General features: G+C 40.8%; 1 non-coding gene across 1 annotated transcript; it reads right to left on the reverse strand.

Annotated features, from left to right (window-relative positions):
- Positions 1 to 3937: 3937 nt before the first annotated feature.
- Positions 3938 to 4010, reverse strand: TRNAV-CAC (transfer RNA valine (anticodon CAC)). Its single transcript has one exon. It is a non-coding gene; the product is annotated as a tRNA-Val (tRNA).
- Positions 4011 to 13159: the final 9149 nt, after the last annotated feature.

A 13159-nucleotide genomic window follows, 5' to 3' on the forward strand; every position in this document is an offset into this window, starting at 1 on the left:
GAAATTACTTAAGCACTTACGTGATAATCAATTCAATTTCTTTCTTTATTATGCACCCCATACCCATCTCGTGTGCGGTGGGGTAAAGGATTACACAGACACATAATCGGTTCAGGAACTGCACGAACCCTCTAGTTCGTTTAGCTAAGCAAATAACAATGTTTGACGCTAGTTACAAAATTATCAATGTTGCATACACATGTACACACCCTCATATATACATGTATATATATATATATATATATATATATATATATATATATATATATATATATATATATATATATATATATATATATATATATATATATATATATATATATATATATATTTATATATATATATATATATATTTCATATATATATATATATATATATATATATATATATATATATATATATATATATATATATATATATATATATATATATATATATATATATATATTATTAAATATGACCAAAAAAGTAAGATTAATAATTCTAACACGAATTTTCTCAATCTTTCGTACATTTCTTTTCACTGTTGGAGGTAAATCAAAAATCAATTCTCCAAAATTCATTTTTATTTCTAGTCTGACGCGACACGAGCCCGTTTCGTAAAACTTATTACATCTTCAAAGACTTTAGTTTACAAATACACAACTGAATAGAACTGATTGATGAAGATTAAGCCACCCAAAAGGTGGCACGGGCATGAATAGCCCGTAAGTGGTGGCCCTTTTGAGCCATCACCAGTATCAAATAGATGATACTGGAGATCTGTGGAGGTGCAACTGCACCCTGCGTGACGGGAGATGTCTCCCATGAAAAAGGAGAAGGATTGATTGATGAAGATGAAGCCACCCAAAAGGTGGCACGGGCATGAATAGCTCGTAAGTGGTGGCCCTTTTGAGCCATCACCAGTATCAATAGATAATACTGGAGATCAAAAGTGAATAGAACTGATTGATGAAGATTAAGCCACCCAAAAGGTGGCACGGGCATGAATAGCCCGTAAGTGGTGGCCCTTTTAAGCCATTTTCCAGAAGGAAAAGTCTCTGAGGAAGCGAGGTAAGGTAAGGTAATTATGAGGTGAAAGTACTAGGCCAGTATGATTATATAGCACTTGGAAGGGATATTAAGATCATCTGGGATATGTAAGGACGAAGTGAAGGAATGGAAAGCTACCACTTGGATCATCGGGGATCGAACGTGGATCTTGCAAGAAGCGAGAGGACGGAGTGGAGTAACGGTGCCCAAGCACTGGGACCATCGGGGATCGAACACAAACGTATTTCATAAGCAACACAGCTCTAATAAATTTCAGCAAACTGAAGTGTACACAGTTGTTCTCACCAGTTCTTTAAGGTTTATCAGTTAGTTATTGAACTTAGTTAATGAATCAATATTAAAGTTATGTTTATCAGTTAGTTATTGAACTACGCGTGGAACCCGTAGGTGCGGGACTCTGAAGTCCTCCATGGGCTCTAGCAGCCCCAGGCTCTGCTTCAGGAGGCTGGGGTCGTTCTTGCCCTTGCTGGGGTGGTTCTTCTCCGGCCCCGACCACGGCGGTCTCCGGGTTATGAGTCCCTTCACCAACTTCCAGGTCAACTCCGGAGCTCACAGTTCCTGCGACGGCGCTGGAACCAATCGTATTGGCGTACGTTTGCCTTTCCATTGGAGACTTTCGGCGCCGTGGAGAGGGGGGGGACCTGCTGCATGGGTGACAGCTTCTCCCCCGTATCACCCTACCCTGGCTTTGTGCCCTGGAGAGGCCACTCCAGACCGACAACCAGAGCACAACTCCATAGTCTCCTGAGACTGATGAATGCCTGCTACTACTACGACTAGAAGATATAGGTAATAATATATATGTAATAGTATTAGTTAACACAAAAACTATATATTGGAGGAACTCTACAACCTGTAATAAGAAGTCTTCTACTTTGAATGTAACCAATGTTGTAACCCTTTTTGTGTAATGACATTTTAAATAAAACAAAATGACAAAAAAGGGGGGATGGTATGAGAAGACAATATGTAAGTGTACGCGGGTGCCCCACAAGGGTTCCCCGGATGCTGCATGTCGTCTTCTACGAGGTCGAGGGTCCTACAAACGCAACCAAAGATGGTACCCCCTATATATTTATATAACCTATATCTATAAAATAGAATGTTTATCCGAGGATGGTGACCAGACACTTGGTGGGACCAGCCTCGCCCAGCTTTCCCAGATGAGTCATGTTGGGTAGGGGAGCGTCATAGCCTAGTCGGTGTCCGCCGAATTGTAATACTTTAAGAAATATCGGCATTTATATTAATAGCCTAAGACAACCGTGCAGTAATAACATCTATGTAGGAGAAATCCACAAGGGCCGTGACGAGGGTTCGAACCTACGTACGAGAGGATCCTAGAAAATGAAGTAAGGGCGAAGAGGTAGAACGGCTTATTGACAGAGCTCGGGTGCATGGGGGGAAATGTGTAAAATCCTGGTTTGTGTCTCGGAGAGGCTGCAGGATCCAAGTAAGGTCAGTAGAACTTCTGGTTGCAATTCTTTTACCATGTCGCAGCTCAGTCGATTAAGGCAGCGTCTGGGATCCTCTCGGACGTAAGTTTGAACCCTCGTCACGGCCCTTGTGGATTTGTTCATTTGATGCATCAGGCTATTGTGATTTCTGTGTGTAATCTATGTAGGAGCTTATGATATATTATTAGCAGTGCTTATAAGCAACACATCCATGCTCCATCGTACATATATTGATGTAATGGACAATTGGATAGTAGAATTTGGTATTATTGAATTTGTATAAACCGGCAAAGGTTTTGTCAAATCAAATGTTTATTCAGGTAAAGTATATACATACAAGGTCAGATACAAACATGTTGTTGGATTTATAGATAGAGCTTGTAAATACAATGTCTAAAGCCACTATTACGCCAAGCGTTTCGGGCAAGGTTGGCCCGAACCTTTGTATTTGTTTCTCATAAAACCTAACCTAACTTACCATCCAAGGTCTAATACATGCTAACTGAGGCCAAATATAGTACATATATATGTTATACTAGGCCTAGGAATATATATGTTTGGTTTTAGCTGTATTTTTTCCGGACTATAAGGTGAATAGTACCAAATTCTACTATGTTATTGTCTATTACGTCAATATTTAATTTATATGTACGATGCTCTTCATAGTTACAAAATGTACAGGAGGATGGATTGCATTACCTTACCTTGAGGTTACCTTGACGTGCTTCCGGGGCTTAGCGTCCCCGCGGCCCGGTCGTCGACCAGGCCTCCTGGTTGCTGGACTGATCAACCAGGCTGTTGGACGCGGCTGCTCGCAGCCTGACGTATGAGTCACAGCCTGGTTGATCAGGTATCCTTTGGAGGTGCTTATCCAGTTCTCTCTTGAACACTATGAGGGGTCGGCCAGTTATGCCCCTTATGTGTAGAGGAAGCGTGTTGAACAGTCTCGGGCCTCTGATGTTGATAGAGTTCTCTCTCAGAGTACCTGTTGCACCTCCGCTTTTCAACGAGGGTATTCTGCACATTCATTAAAGATAAAAACATTTTTTTTTATGGCAGGAGAAAATTAGACTGTAGCAGAGCGTAGTTTCGATCTATGGACCTCTAGTTGGATTATGGGTCCAGCACGCTTCCACTGCGCCAGTCTGCTCCACAATACATAGTTATATGACTCTCAATATTAATAATTAGTATAATGTAGCATTAGCAAATTACAAAATGGTATAAGTTTTATGATTTAATAAATATTGTCAATATACTTTGTTATTAATTTTAGCTCTTTGAAGGGAAGGGAACTTTGAAGGGAAGGTCGAGGATTGAACGCCGACCTGCAAGAAGCGAGACCGTCGCTCTACCGTTCGACCCAAGTGGTTGGACACTCTGAGTTTATTTCAATGGGTTATGAAAACAAACATTTAAAAGTCAAATGTTTCCGCCCGGGATCGAACCGGGGACCTTGCGCGTGTGAGGCGCACGTGATAACCACTACACTACGGAAACCTGATGAATAGTGACCTGTTATTATATGGACCAAATCCGGTTAATTGCTACCGAAGATGCACATAGTTTTTCTTCAGCGATATAATATGATCAAAACACATTGCTTGAGTAATAATATAAATTATAAAAGGTTTAATAACGAAAATAGAGAGAAAATCCTGTTTTATGTGTGTACGGGGTGTGTGACGTCACGATAACATGAGAGGTTAAGTTTAGTTTAGTTCACTTATTATGCACCCCATACCCATCTTGGGGGCGGTAGTGGAAGGGGTTACAGGGGCACATAATGGGCTCAGGGACTGAACCCCACAATTCACTTAGCTAAGCAAGTTACAATCTTGATGAGCGAGTTACAAAATTCAGTATAAGTCGTCACATCATAAACGGGTTCGTGATTGACCACAAGTACGGTTTTTAAATTATGCAACTGACATGTGGAGAGCTAGTGTCACAATTGATATGTTTGTCCTGCACACCGCCCCCCATCCAGTGGGCAGCGGTGGATAGCTTACAATCACTTTGGTACTACCTACAGTTAGCAAACTGGGGATATTTGGCCAAAAATTTCTGGTAGCAGATCATTTTGAATTAAATATTTACACATCTCTGGAACATTTGTTATAGGAAGCAGGAGGAAGTGTTATTAGGGCTTCAGAGTGCGGGAGTAGGTGTTTTTAAGGCTTCAGAGAACAGGAGCGAGCGGGAAAAAGCAGGAGAAAGTGATTTTAGGGCTTCAGAAAGGGGAAGGAAGCAGGATGAAGTGTTTTTAAGGCTACAGAGAGCGGGATGAGACAGGAGGAAGTATTTTTATGGATTTGGAGAGCGCGGAAGATATTGTTGTTAGGGCTTCAAAGAGCGGGAGCGAGTTGCAGGAAGCAGGATAAACAATTTGTAAGGCTTCAGAGAGCGGGATCGAACGGGAGGAAGCAGGAGGAAATGATTTTAGGGCTTCAGAGAGCAGGAGCCAGTGGTAGGAAGCAGTAGAAAGTATTTGTAAGGTATGTGCTTCATGAGGAAACAGGATCCAGGTGGTGTTATTAGGGCTTCAGAGAGCGGGAGAAAGTGGGAGGTAGCAGGAGGAAGTGTTTTTAGGGCTTTCGATGGCGGGAGCGAGCGGTAAGAAGCAGGAGGAAATATTTGTAAGGTTTTAAAGAGCGTAGCCTCCGTAACACAGTTGGTTAGCATACAAATGTTTCTCGCTGTAGGGCTCTCCACATGTCAGTTGCTTAATTTAGAAACTGTACTTGTTGGCGGTCTCGAGCCCATTGTTGATGTGATGATGTGCATTGAATTTTGTAACTCTCTCAGCAAAATTAACTTACTCAGGTAAATGAATTGTGGTGTTCAGTCCCTGAGCCCATTATGTGCCTCTGTAACTCTTTTCACTACCGCCCACAGGACGGGTATGGGGTGCATATTAAATGAACTATACTATAAACTAAGGTTATCCCATGGAATTGTCTAACCGGCGAAGTCGTTAAATACCAAGATATTACCTCAGTTCAAAATCCAAATACAAACAATCCTCATGAACCATGGGGGGGGGGGGATCTTTGACAAGCCGATGGCTTCCACTATCCGTCGAGGACACTAGGGACAGGTAAATTCAGGTACAAATCTCCCACGTTCGTTATTGTTTCTTTATTTTGTAACATATAGCTAGCTCAACCTGTACTTTGTAATTACTTATATTGAAGGGGGTAGCAAGACTCTGTTATGTACCTACATTTGTAATGAAAAAGATTATTAATACATTAAAACAATATCGTAGCAGAGCGTAGTTACGATCTACGGACCTCTGGGTTATGGGCCCAGCACGCTTCCACTGCGCCACTCTGCTGCTCATATTATTTGGATGATACATTTTATACATCTTTTATAATATTATAATTGGTAATATTTTCTTCATAAATAAAAGTATCAGTGTTTCTGCGCAGTAACGCACCAGTACGTACTGATCTTGCGCATGTGATGCGCACATCATGGCTACTGTGCACAGCCAGCTGCGTATGACATACATGATAGCATGGGTATGTGATCACTGCTGCACACGATGGGTATGGGTTCACTACCACTCATGAACAGGACAAGTATTGGAGGCACTAACGCTCACAGGATAGGTATACATGGGGTCTACAGGATAAGTATGGGATCCACTCAGCCCTGGAGGCTGATCTGTCGTGTTTGTTGAGGTCTATAGCAACTCTTCTTGCATGTAAACATTCCAAGCATAAGAATTATATTTAGTGTCTGGACCGAGATTCATCAGTCAGTTACGCAAGTACTTACGAACATGTTATCTCAATCTTTGGCGACTTTACACATATTAAACAGTTGATGAGCTCCAAAGGACTGGGAGGCAGTTTATAATTATATATTATTTTCTAAATTGTTGTGTTATGCCGCCAAAACTCGGTATGTAGATGTTCATCCCGTCCTCCTAATAGAACGGCGCCTTTTGACGAATACTCTTCCCAAGACCAACAATTGTCGTACTAGAAAATGGTAGCGGCTCGTGAAACTGCAGCCCATCCTCTTGTGTTGGTAGTACTTATAGTAACGGTGAGGACCAAAGTTAATATATCGACGAACAACGCTATTAGAAAGTAGAAATCTGTACTGTACACGCTATCTGAGACCCAATATCGTACTTATGTGTGCTATACTAGAGCAAGGAATATATACATTTCTTTAGCTTTATTTTTTCAGACTATAAAGTGATTAGTACTATATACTTCACTTCCGACTATAAAGCGTCTATAATTAAGACTATAATTAAGAATTCAGACAATAAAGTGATTAGTAAGTACTATTATGTAATGACATAGTACGTCAACGTTTGTACTATGGAGCATATACAACAACTACTGTGTAAACAGGAGGATGGGTCGCGACGTTGACATACTGTGCCGTTCTCTGTTGTGTTAGGATAAGGTCACTTACGCGCGAGAGTTTGTTGACGTTGGCAGACTTGAGGAGGACGGGCTGGATCACGGGGCCAAGTTTTATTTATTTATTTTATTTATTTATTTATTTATTTATGCATATACAAGAATGTACATAAGGAATGTGAGGATACAATTATGGTAATTACAGTCTTGTAAAGCCACTAGCACGCGCAGCGTTTCGGGCAGGTCCTTAATCTAAGAAAATTTTAAGGAGGTAAATACTTGCAAAATTTATAGACAAAAAAATGATAACAGATTACATGGAATGAAAAAAAAAAAAAAGATGAGAGAAAATTATAGGTACAGTATATTAAAGCACATAGGTAGCTATGATTGATTGCAATGACAGCTTAAAATGGTAGTTGACAACAAATTGGTAGGCACAATACAGCAGAAACAATATAAGATTGATTGCAATGACAGCTTGAATGGTAGTTGACAAAAATTGGTAGTCACAATACAGCATATGGCTAGCACATAAAAGAAGACAGCAATGAACACAATGATAAGGTTTGATATCACATAAAAATTAGGAGATTGGGTACCACTAGGTACAGAGCAAATTTAAAGCTCAGTGTAGGAAACTAAATAGATGAAGTTAGGTACTTTTTGGCTTTGCTTTTAAATAAGGCAAAAGTTTTACAGTTTTTCAATTCACTAGGGAGTGAGTTCCATAGACTAGGTCCCTTAATTTGCATAGAGTGTTTACACAGATTAAGTTTGACCCTGGGGATATCAAAGAGATATTTATTTCTGGTGTGGTGATAATGGGTCCTATTACATCTGTCCAGGGAGAGTTTCAGAGCATGGTTTGCATTTAAGAACAGGGTTTTGTAAATGTAGTTGACACAAGAGAATGTGTGGAGGGAGTTAATATTTAGCAAGTTTAGAGATTTAAACAAGGGAGCTGAGTGTTGTCTGAAAGCAGAGTTAGTTATTATTCTGATAGCAGATTTTTGCTGTGTGATGATGGGCTTAAGGTGGTTTGCAGTGGTAGACCCCCATGCACAGATACCATAATTAAGATAGGGGTAGATTAGTGCATAATATAGTGAGAGGAGAGCAGAGTTAGGAACATAATATCTGATTTTGGAGAGTATACCAACTGTCTTAGAGACTTTCTTAGTTATGTGTTGAATGTGGGTGCTGAAGTTGAGTCTCTTGTCTAGGAATAGGCCAAGAAACTTGCCATCATTTTTATTACTGATGTTAATGTTGTCTATCTGTAGCTGAATTGCATTTGATGATTTGCTTCCAAATAAGATGTAGTAAGTCTTTTCGATGTTTAATGTTAGTTTGTTCGTTGACATCCATAAGTGGACTTTTTTTAATTCATTATTCACAACATTATTTAGTGTATGTGGGTTGAGGTTTGAGTAGATAAGGGTAGTATCGTCAGCAAACAATATAGGTTTGAGAATATTAGAGACATTAGGCAGATCGTTTATATATATAAGAAATAGAACAGGTCCTAAGATGCTGCCCTGTGGCACTCCAACGGTAATTGGTAGAGTGGAAGAAGTTGTATCATTGATGGTTACATATTGGTGTCTGTCACTAAGATAGGATCGGATGTAGTCAAGGGCAAGGCCTCGGATTCCATAATGCTGGAGTTTAAGTAAGAGGTAGTTGTGATTAACAGTATCAAAGGCTTTTCTTAGGTCAATGAAGAGTCCAATCGGAAACTCATTTTTGTCAAGGGCTGAGTAGATAATGTCAAGGAGACTAATGATTGCATCATTGGTACTCTTTTGGGACCGGAAGCCAAACTGGCAGGGGCTGAGTATGTCGAATTTTACGAGGTAGGAATAGAGCTGTTTGTAAATAATTTTTTCAAATATTTTTGATAGAATGGGTAGATTTGATATTGGTCTATAATTGTTTATGTCCGCCGGATTGCCTCCTTTATGGACTGGCGTTACTCTTGCTTTTTTGAGGATATCAGGGAAGGTGTGACACTCTATAGATTTGTTGAACAGTAGTGCTATGGGTGGGGCAAGGGCATGGGAGGCTCTCTTGTACACAATGGACGGAATTTCACTGGTGTTCCCTGCCTTGGTTTTTAGAGAGTGTATGATGGACACAACATCTGCCGGGCTGATTGGTGAAAGGAGAAGAGAGTTTGGATAGCTGCCTGAGAGATATGTGTTAATATGTGTCTGAGTCTGTGGGATTTTACTGGCAAGATTAGCACCAACCGATGAAAAGAAACTATTAAATTCATTTGCCATTTCTAAATCAGTTGACGGTATATCCCCATCCTTGTAGAGTTTTATTTGGTTATGTGAGTGTTGTTTAGTTCCTAGGATACTAGAGATAGTTTTCCAAGTGTTTTTCATGTTGCCTTTTGCTTCATTGAATCTATTCACATAATATGCAAGTTTTGCCTTTCTTATGATACTGGTAAGCATTGATGAGTACCTTTTAGCTACTTCCTTTGAAACTAGGCCAATCCTAACTTTCTTTTCATATTCATGTTTCTTGTTGATTGAGTTGAGAATGCCACTTGTGAGCCATGGATTGTTTAATCTTTTGTCAGTTACTTGCTTTGTAAGAAGGGGACAATGAAGGTTGTAGAGGCTTAGAGTTTTGGAGAGGAAGAGGTTAGCTAATGAATTTATATCATGGGTATTATTGAATTCAGAATCCCAGTTAATATTGTGAAGTGCCTCTGTAAGATTGTCTAAAGCTGATTCACTGTGTAGCCTAAATGAAAGTTTCTTGCTTTTTGGTGGTGTTATGTCCATGTTCGCTATGAGAAAGGTAGGATAGTGGTCAGTTGTTCTGTCGTAGATTATACCAGATACAAGGGGAGCTGTTATGTTTGTCCATATGTGGTCCAAGGTAGTGGCTGATGTTTGAGTGACTCGGGTAGGTTTGGTGATAGTGGGGATTAGCATACAGGAGTTCATGCTGTTAAGGAAATAGTCAACTTGAGAGCAGTTTTGTTGACCCAGGTCAATATTAAAGTCTCCTCCCAGAATGAAGTGGTTTTTGTTGAGATTGTTGTTTATAATAAGATTCCTTAGGTTGTCTGAGAAAGAAGCTATGTTAGTATTAGGAAATCTATAGATGGCTCCAATAGTCAAAGAGGATTTAATTGTAAACTGAGCAAAAGTATATTCACAGTAGTCATCTCTGTCACTAATAACACTGTTGCAGATAAATGTATCTCGGTAATATATAGCTGTGCCACCACCTTTTTTATTAGGCCTACAGTTATGAATGGCTTTATAACCAGCTAAGTTGTAGAGTTGGGTATAGTCTTTATTTAGCCAAGTTTCTGTTAAAATAATGAACGATAGGTTAGTACCTAGTGCTGTGAGTAGTGCATTTAAATCGTCAAAATGTTTACCAAGTGATCTAACATTTTGGTTATAAACTGATAGACAGGTGCTATTTTGGAGTTTGTTTTTAGCCTGGTGTGCTGTGAAATACTTGCAATAATGATGATCAATGTGCTGGTTGGTATAGATATGAGACAGAAGATTTTGATCAGGATCAATATCAGTGTGCATAGAGATGCAGAGGGATCACGATACAAGATACACGATAAAGCAAAACACAAGAATAAGAGCAGATACAATAAAATAGTAACAATTTAGAAGTAAAATAAAGATCCAATAGATAGCCAGGGAGGACACAGAAGTTACATAAAATAAAACTCAAAAAATCAGTAGAGACTGACAATATAAATGTAAAATAAAAAAAAATAAGAAAAATAATAATCATAAAAAAAAATGATCTTGAAGATAATTAGCTTAGTAATGGTTAATTAACAGGGAAATAAAAAGCCCTAGGTTTAGTGACAAGGGGATTAACTAAGAACAAATAATTAAGAGTATAAAACAGGCAAAGATGACAAACAAAAAATAAAGTAAAAATTAAAATAAAAATAAAAATAAACACCTTTGGAAAGGAAAGGCAGAGCTTAAGTACACTTTGGTTGTATGTGAGACTACAAATTATGTTCTGGTTATTCAGCTGATATCCCACAGTCAAGTGTGACATCGCTGTCAAGTGTGTTATGTCGGTCTTGTCTGAGGTCAACCCCAAGAGTTGGCCTAAATAATCGCCCCCGGGTGGGCTCGAACCACCAACCTTTCGGTTAACAGCCGAACGCGCTAACCAATTGTGCCACAGAGGCATGAGAAAAATTCTCAACAAATTTGTAATAAGGCGGAATTACTTAGATATCGAAGTGTAATAATTATCTGAGTTTACTTGAGAGCTACTTATAGTTGCCTCGATGAGGACAGGAGGCCGGCGGCTTGTCGACGGTCCCCCATTTGCTTTGATGATATTTTCCTGATGATGATAATTCCAATAGTGTCCTAATGCCTAAAGTAACCTTGTGTCTAGTGGCCACGATGGAGACGGGAAGCCGGCAGCTTGTCAATGGTTCCCCCATTTTTCCTAAGTTTCCTCCTTTTCTTTCTTCCCTAATTTTCCTCCTTTCCCCCCACAAAAAAGAGTAACAACAACAAAAAAGACTCTGGGGTTGGAGTCCCTGTGCCTTCTTTTACCAACTTCGAGGTTAACTCCGGAGCTGGAGCCCCCTGGGGGCAGTTCCTTGTTGCCTTCAACCTCGTCCTGACAGTTCCTGTGACGGCGCTGGAACCTGTCTTAGTGGCGTTTACCTTTCCAATTGAGACGTTCTGTGCTGTGGAGTGGGGGACCTGCTGCATGGGTGACAGCTTCTCCCCGTATCAACCTACCCTGGCTTAGCACCCTGGAGAGGCCACTCCAGACCGACAACCAGAACGGAACTCCATAGTCTCCTGAGACAGATGGACGCCTACTACTTGGATGGTCCAACAGTTTTTACATTCTTGTAAAGCCACTAGCACGCATAGCGATTCGGGCAGGTCCTTTATCCTAATACGCCTAAGTCCTAAGATTAATATTAATCTTAATTAATAACTCCGGAATACGACCCGCCAAATCGTTTCACTGCTGGGTGAAGAGAGGCGTAATGTTAAGGATTGGAACCCAGTCAATCCTCCCCGGCCAGGATACGAACCCAGACTAAAATGTTCGCGAAGTGCGGGGGCTAGTGTTTCACCACTGCTCAACGGGGACCAGTCATTGAAAGTTGCAAAAAAATTGGGAACTCTAATAAGAAAGTCAACTTTATTTTCAAGGAAAATAAAGTTATTGAACTGTAAACATCTCTGGTGCGGCCACATTTGGACTGCTGTATCAAGCATAGAGGCCTCAGCTTCACAACATATCTGCTGTGGAGAAAGTACAACACAGAGCGACAACAAGCATCTCAGAACTATATCGGCTCCCATACCAGGAACGGTTGAGGGCCCCAGGACTAACACAGCAAGCCAGACGGGGCATGGTGGCTCCCATACCAGGAACGGTTGAGGGCCCCAGGACTAACACTGCAAGCCAGACGGGGCATGGTGGCTCCCATACCAGGAACGGTTGAGGGCCCCAGGACTAACACAGCAAGCCAGACGGGGCATGGTGGCTCCTATACCAGGAACGGTTGAGGGCCCCAGGACTAACACAGCAAGCCAGATGGGGCATGGTGGCTCCCATACCAGGAACGGTTGAGGGCCCCAGGACTAACACAGCAAGCCAGACGGGGCATGGTGGCTCCCATACCAGGAACGGTTGAGGGCCCCAGGACTAACACAGCAAGCCAGACGTGGCATGGCGGCTCCCATACCAGGAACGGTTGAGGGGCCCAGGACTAACACAGCAAGCCAGACGCAGCATGGTGGCTCCGATAGAAACTTATAAAATACTGAACAAATTGGAGGATTTAGTGAATCCAGACCACTTTTAAAGGTCGCATGTAACATATACATGATGCAACAGCTTAATGAAGCTCAACAGGTCACAGTCACACCCCGCCATCCATCCACACAGCTCTAGTATCAGCTAAATATTGGTACTGGTAATGGCTCGAAAGAGCCTCCTCTTACGGGCTATTCATGCCCGAGCCACCTTTAGGAAGGCTTAATCTTTATCAATCAATCAAGTCAAAATATAGGAAAAAAAAAGGTTTTCCCCCCAAAGAGCTATAGACCCCTGGAACAGCCTACCTGCCAATACCTTAAACCCCACCACTCACGTTGGGTGTATTATAGGCGATTTTTTTATTTATAAAATAAACACAAAATGTACAAAAAAAAAGACAGAATAATATTATATAAACATGGAGCATGAAACAGACATGAAGGA

The sequence above is a fragment of the Procambarus clarkii genome, chromosome 37 (assembly GCF_040958095.1).
Source record: "Procambarus clarkii isolate CNS0578487 chromosome 37, FALCON_Pclarkii_2.0, whole genome shotgun sequence".
Taxonomy (NCBI): domain Eukaryota; kingdom Metazoa; phylum Arthropoda; class Malacostraca; order Decapoda; family Cambaridae; genus Procambarus; species Procambarus clarkii.